Raw genomic sequence first — 13,378 nt, forward strand, 5'->3', positions numbered from 1 at the left:
TCAGTGGCAATGCTGACAGCGCCAAGGCTGGCTCCTGCAGTAAAGGTAGTTCTGGCAGTGGACATGCTGCCAGTAGCAATGCTGGCAGCTGCAAGTCTGACAACGGCACTGCCATCAGTGGAACTACTGACATTGCCAAGCCTGGATCCTCCAGCAACGGCAGATCTTGCAGAGGTGCGGTGCACTCTGGAAGTGGCGGTGGCAGCAGTAAGGCTGCCCTCAGCACAGGTCACTAATGCAGTGCCACAGGTGAAGGTGGTCTCCTCAACCTCTCCCCACTTCTCTTTAGCCAGCGGTTCCCTTTTCTTGGGCTACAGAATTTCCGGCAGTGCAATTGCTGCTCCTGGACACAACAAAGCACGGGTGATGAGAAGCTGGCATCCTCGGGCAATGTTGTGCAGGCATCCCCAGGCGGTGTGGAACAGGCCACTCTGGGCATTGCAGGCTTGGCCACCCAAGGTATTGCAGGTGTAGCAACCCTAGGCGTTGCATGTTCGGCAGACCTAGGCGTTGCAGGCTCGGGAGCCCTAGGCATTGCAGGCTCGCAGAGTTGACCCTTGGGACACGATGGCAGGAGCTGATCCTTGGGAGGAGCTTCAGCTCCTCTGGTGGTGATGGCAGTTTATCCACATTCGGCACAGGGTTTCTCATATGTGTGGTCAACAGCCAGTTTTTGTCAATGATCATCGCTGTTGACCACGCATTCTCACGATTTTAACTCCATCCAGGCTGTAAACAATAATAGTAAAAAATCGTGTTTTTATATACTAAACCATACATTTTAAATAATAATTATACCAAATAATACAATACACACAGGGGTGTGGTATACCTCGTCACAGTAATAAACACAACAGTTTTCAGAATTGGTAAATGTCACAATAGCTACAGAATAATTACAAATTCAATGTAAAATGTTTTGTTAAGCAAATAGTTATGTAACAAGAGGAAAAACAAAAGTGGTACAACATCATCTATTCTGTTAATCTTTTATTTAAATATGTTTAAATTGTTATGATATATCTTAAGTCTGCACTGCACCTTAAACTTCTATGTAACAATACAATTACACATGAACATTATCAGGGTTAGAAAAGATTCTGCTCTGGACATGTCTTTTGCCTAGTCTACACATAGGAACAATTAATTGCCATATCGATGACGCCTCGGTGACCCATATATATATATATTATCTATATATATATATATATATATATATATAAATATATATATATGTATCTGACTAAGAGTAACGCTCGCATTCTCATGCTTGCAGTGCGTTGTCTTGTTTTAACTCATGAGGCAGGAGCCCAGGGTTCAATAAAAACGATGTAGCGTATGTTTGTTATTTACAAAAAGAAAAAAGAACAAAACCAAACCAAACCTAGCCTGGTTTTGAGTTCGAAGTAAATAATAAACATCCCTATACTATGTAGGAGGCAGGCTAAGCCTGTTATGCCATACAGCAAACCAAAATAACAATCCCACTTTCTTTCCAAAGCTTCAGTTTCCCTGTACACAATTCCAAAAGTATTTCACTCAGATACAAATTCCAACTGTCTCCTTCACTATACCAACCTCGACTGTTGTAAAACCCAACCCTTTTAAAGGTAACACAATTAGATAATTAACACTTTGTTAACCCCCAATTAAGATGCCCACAGGTCCTAATGGCTCCACATATCATTCCAATAAAAAAATGACATTTATTATTTTATTCTTAAACCCAAACATTATTATTATTATTATTATTATTATTATTATTATTATTATTATTATTATTATTATATTATTATTATTATTATATTCTTAATCAACACATGATAATCATGTACAGGTTGATTTCATCAACTCTTGTTAGTTCTAAACCCCAAACACTACGTTATTTACATACTGTGTTTATCAACCAGTTTGTTTATGTTACCTTTTTTTAAATATGTAGGTTACAGGTACAACATTATATAAAATAACACAGAATCGGCTATCAAACCAATAGTTCAATACTTTACAAAAAATGAACATAACAACCTACAATTTGTAGTTTTAGAAGAAATAAAATTAGATAATGTATAATACAGACGAATAAAGGAAAATAAATGGATAAATAGACTCAATACCAACATTCCTGGATGTTTAAATAGAAAGAAATAGTTACATCGTTAACTATGGAGTAATTTACACAAACACATGAATCGATTTAAATAGAAAGAAGTGAGTGTAGTTGCCATGGCATCAGAAGTTTGTAAGTGCCTCCACCATTTGTTTTCAGCCACACTTTCCCTTGACAAAGGTATGTTAAACATACAGATAATGTTGGGAAATTGGCTCTTTTGAACAAATTACATGAAAAGGGTAACCGAATACATTATATTAGCCATAAGGTTCGCTGGTTCTCGTCTTGGTTGAGCAGAGTTCCTGATCTTGACTGGAGGGCGCTGCGTTTGGCTTTTGCACTAATTAGGGAGCAAAAGCAACTGGGGATATATGATCTCATGACACTGTAGTGACCCCTACTGGTTAGGCACCCAAATAGAAAATGGCAGCTTGTAGCTTGACAACATTGTTTGTAAAGCATTTAGATAGACAGCAGGAACTTGTGAGGCAACATTCGAAATCAACATTCTTATGGTAAAGCATTGATTAAATCATGATTGGAACCCTACTGTAACTAAATCCTGTAATGAGTAAATAGCATTGTAATAGGTTCTATTAGGTCCCCGAGTGGCTCACCTAGGAAAAGCACAGCCGCGTGGTGTGCAGTGTGAGTCGTACACTCTGGGAGTTCCTGTTTGCATCCTGGCTTTGCAAAGTCATCTGTCTTCGCTGGCTGTCCTGTGGGGTAGGGAGGTAAAACTGCCAGGAACTGTTTCTCCTCATTGCACTACAGTGAACCCTGCTGGCCAGGCACCTAGTGAGCTCAGGCAAACACCTGCAGGGCTGGCATTTGACTTCCAGAAGCCAGTAGCTTGCTGACATCAGCTCTCGAGTTCCTGGGTGTAAAAGAGGAAGCTGGCTTGGTAGTGGGATCACTAGGGTATTTTATAACTGCTATGTAGTTCTGAACCTTAAAGAAACAATTTGCTTGGATTTAATGAGAATTATGACAAGATCTCCCTAGCGATTCATGTCACACAGAATTTAATTGCAATTCAACAGAGTTTGTCAATCACCATTTTACAAGCCTTCCTCTGTAATGCAGGGTTGTAGCAATAAAAAAAAAAAAAAAACATTGTCAAGAGGTCAAGAGCCAAATTACTGTCAAAAGTATTCTCCTTTATGGCTTTTGTAATTCACAATAAAAAGTAAATGCACATGTGCAACATCAGAAAAAAAAAAATCTGTTGCTTGATTTATATACAGTTTAGGCATTTTAGGTTGCAGAAAAATAATATAATGGCCCTGAGAGATGCTGAAATGTTTGTTTATTTATTTATGTATTTAATTATTTCTAAAGAAACATTTTTTTTAAATGTGCTGATCCTTTAAAAATGAAATACATTTAAATGGTTGTATAAACTGCAAGTTTTCCCTGGCTTGACAGCTTAAGAAAAATACTTTTTAAACAATGAGACATGATGGATCCTTGAATCAAAAGATTAAGCCTCAAGTCACACTATCTTACAAAGGAATGAAAGATGTTGGATTAGGATAATAATTGATAAATATCTTACCTGTTTACAAATGGGATGTCACCTGGCCATCAATGAGAACATGGAAACTGCACCTTAAAATTGCAGTGAACTAAAGATATTGAATTTTAATGGAGCAAAGCCTGAGCTTAGTCTCGGTATTTCTATTCAGTCATCCACTGCAGTCACACCTGTTAAGTCTCTCGTTTTGAGTAGGAGCCTCCTGTTTTCAAGACCAGTCTCCCGGTCAGAAAATATCTCGAGACCCATTTAATCAAGCAACCTCCAGGTTTATATATATATATATATATATATATATATATATATATATATATATATATATATATATATATATATATATATATTCTTGTTTTTCTTTCTTTCTTTTTTCCTATCTTACATTGTTTCCCTGATACGCCATCTGGTGGTCAGTCTATTCCCTACCTACTTGACTAGCGCGACATGTTGTAAGTGTGATTGACACCCGGATGTGAATATGAACGAGCAGCGAAAAGTACGGATGCACCAATTCCAGGATTCAGCCTGAATACCTACTTTTTGAGCAAGGTTCGGATGTACAGACACACATCCATTTTAATATATCTCTCCAATATGTGCAGTTCTTCTTTAAATAAAAGTCACAATCAGAGACTCGGAAACCCAAGATCAGCTGCTGCATAGGTCTTGATTGATGGAAACGATCCTTGCAGACATGTGTGTGCTTTTGGTGACAACTAAGTAAAACAATTCAATTAATTTAGTGACAGTTTGCACAATTCACCTTCACTTTACTGAATACATTGCAGTTTAGAGAGGTGAGTTACAAAACCTGACTTTCCTTAAAGTGTCTCGAGATTTTCGAGCCTGTTGGCAACCCTACTCTCAGATCATGTGACACAGGTTGAAAGAAAATAGTGGGTTATGGTAAAAATGCAGCTCTCCTTTCTTGTAAAGGTAAACTGTTCTGTATTTTAACGTTTCTATCGTGGGGGGATGGGGCTAGTAAATTGCATAATTTTCAAACTGAAATCTTATTCAGAGGTAAATTTGCATTCAGTAAAAAAAATCCTATGAACCAAAAGGCTCAAAACAATAGATTGTGTGTGTCCCTTGTTAGTAGCTGCCAATCTGTTTTTTATTCAACAGTTTCCTTTCATTTTCTTGACAGTTTTTGTAGATTCGATATTTGGTTCGGTATTCGGACTAATCTTTTGAGATGGATTTGGTATTCGTCCGAATCTCAAAAACTTGCATTCGGTGCATCCCTAGTGAAAAGTGATAGCTGCTGTTATGATTCCAACATGACAGAGTCTTGAGCGATTCTGCAAGCAAGTCTGCCACCATCATCTGTAAGGCTACACTAAAGGACTCATACTAAATTATAGTTTAGTTTCTGAGCATCTATATTTAAAAAAAAATATATACGGACCCCTCTCTGCTGGAGGGGGTTAACACACTCACCTCATGCCACATCGATCGCTTGAAATATCTCTCACAAAAATCTCCCAGTCAAGTGTCCTGTAACCTTGACAGGTATGACTGCCGTCACAATGCAAACCCTCCACATGACTTCCAAAATGAATTAGAGAAGAGTTTGGTATCCTTTAGCATTATTGTAAATGGAGAATAAAACAGGAAATGCTGCAGATGAATAGTTTGGGTTGCTGATAAGCAGAAAGGCACCACCGATATCTGGTATTTTATCACTAAGTCTGCATTCAGTAACTGGTATTGAAGCCTTCCTGTCTATCTCTTATACATTATTGAAGGTTCTCTAATAGCATACTAGCCTTATACACTACATCTCTTCTGACAAATCTCCAATCAATGTGTAGTTTAACTATTAATGTTACCTCGTGAGTCCCAGCAAGACACCAAATCACACATGGCCTGCTTCCAAGAAAGCCTGTTTCCTGTTTCATTATTTTGTAAATTATTTACAGTAATGACATGCAGTACACAGTTAGGATAGTAAATCGCCTTATTTGGAGGGTAAATAATGGCATTATATTAATAAATACAAGTACACCTGGACATACAATACAAACATGAATTATGCATAGACCTCAAATACCAAATATGAATTCAATATTGTATATGTAAGTAATAAATTACAAGGCAAGGCATGATGCATGGCTGTTGAAATGTTTGTAATTGTGTGATAGCGATGGTGAAAAATCAATGCTATAAACACATAGAGAAATAGTATACAGTCAGCGCTGTTTTATCAGGATGCCTCAGGAGAAGGAAAATATCAAGAATAAGCAGCTGTCCCAGTTAAATGAAAAGCAGTTCAGATGACCTTAGTCACACTTTTTTGATTCTTAATGAAAAGAAAAATAATGAAATCACATCACATTATGATTAAAGGTTAAATATATCATTTATGCGAGTCCATGTTTTATTTTTATTTTTTTATCCCTAAACATGATTAATTGCACCTGCGATATTGACACGCAGCTTTCTTTGCAACAACAGCCTGAGAAACCATAAGCGGCTCATCCTTCTCATTTAACGTGATTTATGCAAGTCACAGTGTAATCACGTACTCCCTGCACTGACTGCACTGTGCTACACAGCCTATCTTGCTCTGAAAAGCGATCTCTGTTCACCATTTGAAAGTTCTTTATCCCAATTCAACAAAGTGACATCCCAATTAAACAACATAAATAGCACTGGGGAAAAAAAACGTCTCCCGGAGTTGTATCCCATTTAAGCAGCAATCACAATTACCAGGATCCCGATTAGTCGGCACCAACTGTACTTCTATCTAAAATATTTTGAATTCTGTCTGTCTATGCTATTTAAGGTGACTTTGTAAAGATATAGATTGTTAACAGATTGTACATTTTGATAAAGTACTGTAATCAAGGATACTGAACCATTACTCAATGCGACAGTGCTATTTATGTCTTTAGAAAAGTTGCTAAAATCTATTCTCCAACAGGACCCATAGAGACATTACAGAACCCAAGTCATGGATGCCCTTGTCAGTGATACATAAGCTTGATCATTTTCTTCTCTTTATATATATATATATATATATATATATATATATATATATATATTATATATATATATATATATATATATATATATATATATGGTTTAAGTGAACGATTATTTGTTACTTGTTTTTTACAGTTTAACAGTTATTTTTGTCTGTGTGTCATAGAAAAAGGTATTGTGTGAACCTTTTTTTGTTTGTTTTGTGTACTGTGTGTTCTCGTTTTTAACAGGTAAACAGGTTAGTAGTTAGGTTCCTGACGTGTGTAGTCAACCCTCCAAAGTGGAGCTAGTTTTTCGTTTTGTTTTGTTTTTTCATTTTTTGTTTAAAATAAAAAGTGCACTACCGCACGCTTAAAATCCATCTGATCAACAGGAATACCGCTGCTCAGCTAGAGCAGAACAAAAGATGGAGAATGGAGAGACGGCTGCCAGAGAGGGAGCCAACAGAGCTGGAGCGGCTACTCCAGAAATGGAAACCAGCACGAGAAATCCCACTGTCTCCAGCCCCAGAGGGGGAAGCACTGCAGTTTCCAGTACCAGAGGAGGTGGAGCCACTGCCACCTCCAGAGCCATGGGCTGCAATCAAGGGGGAGGAGGTGATCAGCACACCTCCATTACAGCCGGAGCCCATGAAAGCCACTCCAGTGCTGTTTGGTGTGGTCCCGTACCCGGACATCGTGGACACCCGCCCAGAATGCCCGGACCTCCCTCTGCTTGACCTTGTGCTCAAGACTGCCAGGCACAGTTCCTTGCCTGGGCCCTTGCTCCATTCCCCTTTGAACCCAAGACATCACTACACAAGAGGAGGATGTCACTACGCAAGGGGGCAGATGTCACTTGCGTTCCCCATGCTGGTTGTTGCCTTTCCCATACCTATTGATCCGCTCCCTCAGGTCTCTAAGATGTTGCTGTGCCACTGCCTGTCACTGCTCACTCCCGGTCACCGGCCTGCGCTGCAGTCGCCAAGGGCAAGCCTCCTGGGTCCCTCCTCGCTGGGTTCTGGTCCTTTCCATGGGGAAGGTTTTCTCGGCTATTGAAAAGATTTCTCGACTTTTTTCAGAGAAAAAACGACTTGAGAACTGTGCTTTATGTCTTTCAACTGGAAAGCGAAAATTATAATAATGTAGGACCTTGTCCGACATAGGACCGCAAAGGGTTAAGTATTTGTTAATTGTTTGGCAGTTGGCTCGTTATTGTAAATTAGAGCCAACTGTCAGTCTGTTCTGAGTCTCTCTTGTGTGAAGAGCCCAGACTGTGTGGTAGAAAAAGGTACTGTGTGAACCTTTTTGTTTGGTTTGTGTAGTGTGTGTTCTCATGTTTAACAGGTAAACAGCTTAGCTGTCCAGTTTTATTAGTTAGGTTCCTGACGTGTGTAGTCAGCGCTCCAAAATGGAGATAGTTTTTTGTTTTGTTTATTTTTATTTCTGTTTAAAATAAAAAGTACACTACCGCACACTTAAAATCCATCTCCTGTGTGTGTGAGTCAGTCACGGAGTGCTGGAAAAAGACCCTGATGCAAGCCCGTGTGGTGAGCATCTTATTACACTTGATATGAAAAGGGGAAACTGTAACATCATACCCATGTGTCTGTACACTCTCAATCAGTCTCCTTAAAACCTAATTTTAAACAAAATTGTGTCAACTACTCAACAAATAATGTAGAACTGTGTGTCAGTTTGCATTCGTTGCACTGCAGTTCTGAGATAGCAGCCTGCTGACAGACATCTTAAAGGAAGTGCCGCCGTGGAAATTAATAACTGCTTGCTGCCTTTTTGACTGAAAAGCATTTTATTTCCCGTGGAGCTTCTTTGGGTAACATTAAATTAAACTGCACCCAGTTTATACAGCACAAACATGCTGACATTAAAATACACTCAGCAAACCATGAAAATGTCACGAAAAACAGCCCAGCAGAAGACAAAATTATATTTATTTAAAGTTATTGCAATTTTCAACAGACAATTTTAAAATAAAATGTAAATGGTGTGAGTTTGACAGTAACTTTAGCATGGCATTTTAAACTATTTAAAATGGGGCAAATGCCAATATATAAATAAATAAATCATGTCTGTGTGTGTGTGTGTGTGTACAGTATATGATTAGTGTATAAATAAAAAACACATAACATTCTCATAGGAAACAACATATTTAATCACTCTGTACATTATAGTATATTTCAATGAGATGCAATATGACAATTGTATACTTTCAACTGATAATTAAATCTATTTTTAAGGAGGATAAATAAATATTTCTTTATATACTGTATCAGTACTTAAAATAAAAAAAAAAAAAAAAAAATTGAGAGCAAAGCTTCCTTTAAGACAATGGCCTGCAAAAGTAGAGGAATTTTATGTTAATAAGTAAGATGGCATAAGGGAGTTATAAATGTTAATGTCAACAGAAATGCTCACTGGATTTTGTATTTAATATAGCTTAATGTGCAATTAAAATGTGAATACAACCAACATACTACATGAAAAAAGTGTCAACGTTATTTGTATTATCTTATTGTATTCCAGCTAATTAAAAGGAACTGGAAATGTTACAGCTAGATACAGTATAATATTTATTACCACAGTTTGTCCTTTGGACCATTCAATATGTCTTGCAGTCTGCATAAACCAGGGGTGAAATGAAGAACAAATGCTCCACCCTGTAGTTATGTATTGCTAGAAAATGCCCACTACATAAATATGCTTCTGTATTGCCTTTCTTTATTGACGGGGTTGAAATTAAACTGAACATAACCAACACTATTTAAGCATCTGGTCTAAGTTACTGCAGTGACAAGTAAGTGTTACTAAATGAAAAAAAATGAATTATGTCCAGTGACCCCATTGTTTATTCGGTCTAAGTAACAAACAAATTAAATCCATTTAACAAAAATGACACTTTAGCAAATAAAAACAACACTACTTCAATATTTCAGAGCAGTTTCGTCACTCAGATGCAACTCGGACAGAGGTGACGGGCAGGGTGTGTTAGGTACACAAAGGTAATATATTTTTCATACTATATACAATGCTACCCCGTTATAATGGGGCTGGGGTCCATAATTAGGCATTGTGCTTTGCTGTATAATGAATATTGGCATTTTTGTTCCTCAAATGATGTACAATGCCCACCGGCCAAATTAATATTGTAATGTACGGTGGAAAATGAAAGAAGGAGACACACACACAATTTGCAGGTACTCAGATCAATGGTTTATTGGATGATTATTTCTGGCCCCTGTTCAGAAACAACAAACAATCTTGCACTCTGACAGAGCAGCTTGTCTCACTCAGCTGTGCCCGCGCTGATGTGGGCACCCCCCCCCCCCCATATGCTTTCCTGTCTCTGCCTCTGTGTTGACATTCCTGTCGAAACCAAGCAAATAAAGCAGTCTAATTCATTTTCTGTAGTGCAGCACTTTTTTTTTTTCCTAGAGCAGCCCTCTTTAGAGTCAATCTTACCAAGAAAACTTCTTAGTTTTTCTTCGTCTTTTAGCTATCCACAAAAATGTAGATTCTGCAGCATTTATATCTTTTGAAACTGCTGCTTGAGTTTCACATTTTCTTACTCTGTCCACCACATCGAGTTTCATTTTAACAGAAATATTTTTGTTTTTTGTGGTCAGCAATGCTTCATACGTTCACCCAACGTTTTGGAGTCAAATTGCATTATGGGGGAAATGGAAGCCAAGACCTTACTGTGCTATAACCGATTCTGCACTATAACAGGTCGTGTTATAATGGGTGAGCACTGTATATATATATATATATATATATATATATATATATATATATATATATATATATATATATATATATAATGGTTTGTGCTTAAGTATTTAAAAAATTACTCATTGGCATACCCTACTGAGACATAAACAAGGTGGGTTTTAGTGGATGCTTTGTTATTGATTTTCAGACATGGAGCTCAATCATTGTGGGATTTTATGCTGGATACGTCTCAATTCATATCATGTTCCATTTCTGCTCCACCTAATTGATGATTTTCTCTTGATCTCTCGGTCCTCAGACCTGCCAGCAGAAGCAATCACCAATCTTAAAAGTTTATGTTCAGAGGTTGGTGTCCCGTTTTCAGAAGAAAAAACAATTCTAGGAATCATACTTGACACAGAAAGGTTTGAAGCCAGCCTTCCTGTATTTAAACTCGACCATATTCATTCTCTTAGACAGAACTTTCAGATCAGAAAAATGATCACTACTGTCTTTGCTGGGACATTTCAGTTTTGCAATTCACATTACCCCCCACGGACAGACATTTATATATCTCGATTAGTTGTTCTTTCATCGACAGCAAAACAACTTGGACTCCTACCTCAATATTTCATCAGAAGCTAGGAAAGACATTAAAATGTGGTCTGCTCTCATACAGCACTGGAATGGCCTGTCTATGTTCTATGATGATTTCATTTCAGCACCTCGACCTAGTTTTATTTACGGATGCTTCATTCACGAGATTCAAAGGTCTTTTAAACAAGCAATGGTTCTCTAGTGCTTGGCCACTAGAAATCAAAAACCTATCACTGCATCTAAAATCCACAGCTCTTCTTGAAATAGTTGCAGCAGCATATCTATGGGGTCATCTTTGGTCAAAGAAATCACTACTATTCCTTTGCGACAACAAATCTATAGCTATATTAACAATAAAGGCCGTTCGAGTTCACCTATTATTATGTAACTATTGCGACGATTAATATGGATTTCTGTATCAAATATTTTTCTAATCCAAGCCCGCCATCTGCTGGGCATTTATAATAATACAGCTGACGCTATTTCTCGTTTACAGATTTCCAGATTTCCAGATTTCACCATCTGGTCCTTACAGCTCTGCCATCTCCAGCAGTGACACCCCAGTTCAACCAGCTAATTTGAAACTAAATCCAACTATCAGCGAACTACTCAATTCAGCACAAGCATACATGGCTGCAGCACTGGCTCCTTGCATCATATCCTCTTATTCCACCGGCTGGACCACCTATTTCAGTTTCTGCTCCCAAAGCAGGATTAATCTGACCCTATTCAACCAGGACTGGATTACATCTTTCACCAAATACTATCAAATCCTGTCTGTCAGGAATACATTACCAATTTTTCTTGATGTCCATTCCCTCCCCCAACTCTCCTCCTGTGTGGAATCTCTAAGAGTTCTCCGACCGCTTCTCCTTCTCGTCTGCCTATCGCTATAGATATTCTGAGCAGTCTGATTTAAATTCTCTGTCAAGGCTGCTTCTCTACATTGACGACCTAACAATGGAAACAATTTGTCTAACTGCATTTTTTTAAGATGCTCAGAATATGCAGTTCTTTCTATTGCCAGCTTTCCTATGTCTATGCTGGGTATTCACTGCAGTGATCTCACGCTCATCTTAGATTCCCACTTCATCTTTTTCCTGCACATTTCCAAAACAGATCAGCCTAGGCAAGCTCAAGTCATTCAGCTATCAAAATTGGACTCTCCTCTATGCCCATATGCTTCCATACAGAAATATATGGCAGAACACAAACCTATTTCAAATTCCGACCCCCTGTTCATCGATTCAAGCTGGACCATTATATCCAGACATTAGTTCACAGCTCATCTGTCTATGTTGGTTACCAGAGCAGGACTTCCCTCTCAATTCTATACTTCCCATTCATTCAGAATCGATGCATCCACATCAGCAGAAAGAGCAAAGCTTAACCAGCAACTAATTAAAACTATGGGGAGCAGGACCTCATCAGCAGTTAAATCATACATATGCTCTTCCCATTTGAGATATGTTCTGCACATTGTCTATTGCTAGCATGTCCAGAGTAGGGATGACCCTTCCGCTGGGGCCACGAAAGGTTTCCCCCTAAAAAGAAATGTTTTTTTTTTTCATTTCCATTAAATGGAGGGTCTTCACATAATCAGTAGGGAGCCAGTTACTAACTTTTTTTTTTTTGTTTTCTTTCTTTATTTGCTTGTACTTGTAGTTCTTTTGTTTGTCTGCACTTGTAACAATCTTTAGCGGGGAGCCGGGGGTCCATCCTTTTGGGGGGTGTGACAGAGAGCGAATGAATCCGAGTCAACAATCTCCATCCCGACCTGTGAGGGCGCTGTGTAACAGGAACAGTATGCCCCCAACTGGATGGTTTGACAGTTCATTCCAGGGTCAGAGCCACAATATCTGAAGTCTTCACCCTAATACGGTAGGCGAAGTGTCATTCATGGATTAGAGGAGACGTGATTGGACTTGCTACCACAGGGGGCGGGACTGAAGGTATATCAGGGGAGGTGGCCGGCAATCTGTTCCTCTGATATGGTTACGGAATGACTGAGAGGAATAACGTAAAACCGTAAGTGTTTAGTGTTGTGCTGTCTGTCGATATAACTGTTCTTGTTTGTCATTGTAGGTGGCTAAATATCTGGGAGCTGTTGCTGATAAGCCAGCATCAAACCCGGACTGTACTGAAACACTGTAATCACTCTTTATGCATTCACAACACCACTTACACCCGGAGCACTCACTGCTGGATTGGTGATTCTGTCATTGTTTTAAAGTGTTTGTTATTATTATCTCAGGACTGAACCCCATGGTTTTGACAGGCTGTATACATCATTGTGTATAGTCAGTCTTATTATTTCAGAGCAATTAATAAAGCTTTGTTTTCCCCCTTGAACTGTTGTTTGATTTGTTATTAAGCACTGCCTCACTTCTACTGTACACTACAAACCACGTTGCCACATGGGGTTAGTGAGTCACA

Source organism: Polyodon spathula, chromosome 14 (assembly GCF_017654505.1).
Source record: "Polyodon spathula isolate WHYD16114869_AA chromosome 14, ASM1765450v1, whole genome shotgun sequence".
In the NCBI taxonomy this organism is placed as follows: Eukaryota; Metazoa; Chordata; class Actinopteri; order Acipenseriformes; family Polyodontidae; genus Polyodon; species Polyodon spathula.